Source organism: Grampus griseus (assembly GCF_964374135.1).
Source record: "Grampus griseus genome assembly, chromosome: 15".
Lineage (NCBI taxonomy): Eukaryota > Metazoa > Chordata > Mammalia > Artiodactyla > Delphinidae > Grampus > Grampus griseus.
In genome coordinates, this window is record NC_139009.1 from 87,082,940 (window position 1) to 87,085,217 (window position 2,278).

General features: G+C 46.6%; 1 pseudogene across 1 annotated transcript; it reads left to right on the forward strand.

The window, feature by feature from the left end:
* The first annotated feature begins 1,528 nt into the window (after positions 1–1,528).
* LOC309834181 (transmembrane protein 14C-like) lies at positions 1,529–1,908 on the forward strand (annotated as a pseudogene). The gene has a single exon. The product of its transcript is annotated as a transmembrane protein 14C-like (transcript).
* Positions 1,909–2,278: the final 370 nt, after the last annotated feature.

The window sequence follows — 2,278 nt, forward strand, 5'->3', positions numbered from 1 at the left end:
TGGAGGTTTCCAGATGCCTGCGGTTCTCTGTGGTGCAGTAAGCATCCTGCAGGCGGCAGGGAGCGAGGGCTCCAGGTTCTGAGTTGGGATCTGGGGTCGGGTGGTGGCGAGGCCTCCGCGGACCCCCCTCAAGGCTGATGGGCTGGTCCAGTGTCACGTGACTGCCCCGTAGCCTCTGCAGGGGCCCGTGGAGCGAGTCCGGTTGCTGAGCAAGGAGAAGACGGGGTTCCCCAGGTTCTGAACACAGTTCTCAGGTGAGGGATCCAGGGGAAGAGGGGGTCAGTTACCAGAAGAAGAGTAAAGGAGAGACTTTTCCGAGCGGCTCCGAAACCAAACCCCCGAAGTTGATCAGCTCCTCTGTTCCATGTGTTGAGACCCTGTTTCCTTGACATGTCTACACGGCCTGACAGTAATTCCTTTCTGGGGCTGTAGACACCCCAGGCCACCACTTCACTCTCCAAGGAATAACTCTGATGCCACGTGCACAAATGAAATTCTGATGTCTGGGCTTCTCGTGCAACTCGCCAAGGGGGAGAGAATTCAGCAGTGGGGCTGACATAATTTTGTGGTCTGCTTGACTGTAAATATGAGAGCTGGCGTGCTGGCTGCATATTTCTGTGCCCTGTGGGCTTTCTAAGGCAGAACCAACAAGCCCGGTTCTGCTCGTCGTACTTCAGGATTCATGCTTCTCGCTTCCTTTTACACTTCTCGAGGATTCATTTAATTACGGTACTTCCGGTCCTATCACACTTTACAGACATGGTGCTTTGGGTCACCTCCTACACCTGGTGACGGTGCGGGGGGTGTCGCTTTTTATAGGGCAGGAAATTACCTTAAGAAACATCTCTTTACCCCATTACCCCTGTTACTGCTGCTTATAAACATTCTTTATTTTTTTTTAAGTATATGGAAATACAATTTTAATACCTAAGGGGAAAAGTGGGACTGAAATGTTTTAAAAGGTGGATTGTTAAAAAAGAAGTGGATCTCGATTCCCAAGTATTTGTGTCATGAATATGTTATGATTGTTAATATCACATTTTATTATAATTATGTATGCACATGCATTATTTCTTCAGTTGTGTATTAAGTGCTGTGAGGGCAGGATTGTGTGTCAGTAATCTCAGTTTTTGGCACAGAGCATGCTGAGCTAAGCTTGCTGTTCTAGATCAAGGCTGCCCAACAGAACTCTGCGAAGATGGAAAGAGCCTGTATCTGTGCTGCCTGACACCACGGACAGTAGCCAACAGGTGGCTGTTGAATCCGTTGAAAGTCCTGTTGTGATTAGGAAACTGAATTTTAAATCTAATTTATTTTTAATTACCACAAATATAAATTAAAGTGGCCACGTGTAAAACAAGGAGGAATGGGGAAATTGATGAGGAATAGAATTAGAAGAAAATATTGTTAAACTTTGTGGCAGAAACAGTAGGTTTCCTAGGCCTGTGCACCCTCGTCGGCAAATGCAGACCTTGGGGAAGGAGGTGAAGGCCTGGTGTGATCTTCGTTTGGACGGAGTGAAAGAGCAATGCAGAAGGACTCCGGCCCACTGGCGCCTTTACGTTGGATTGGCTTTGGCTGTGTAGCACTGGTTGCTTCCGGTGGATCATGGGCTATGCAGAAGCAGGCAGTGTCCCGTCCCTGGCTGCCAGGCTCCCCTTGGGTGGATTAGTGGGCCTGCGTGCCTATCAGCTGTCTCAGGATCCAAGGAACGTTTGGGTTTTCTTAGTTACATCTGGAACCTTGGCTGGCATTACGGGAATGAGGTTCTACCACTCTGGAAAATGTATGCCTGCAGCCTTAATTGCAGGTGCCAGTTTGAGGATGGTCGCCAGACTTGGAATTAGTGCGTTGGGTAAGCCCCGTCAGTGGGAGTCATGGCCCAGCTTGGACTCATGAAGAATTTTAAATTTTCACTATTTTTAGCATATTAAGATAAATTAGTACAGCATTTTCACATGTTCTGACATTTTACCTAAAACAAAAACAAACCAAGAAAACCCAACTTTGCAGAGAAAAAAGTCAGTTATTATCATTACAACCCTAAAGGGGTGGGTAGAGTGTAACACAAGAGCTTCTTCCTATAGTAGAAGCATACAGTTTGATTCTTGTATGTTGGTGTTAGCTTTTCTTTCTGAATCTGTAGGTGAAATCTCCAGGGATAAAATGTAAGGTGTCACCATTGGGGCCCCTGATAAACATCTGGATGCTGAGAACACATGTTAGACCAGTGAAATCAAAATCACTGGGGATGAGACTCAGGCATCAGTATTTTTTA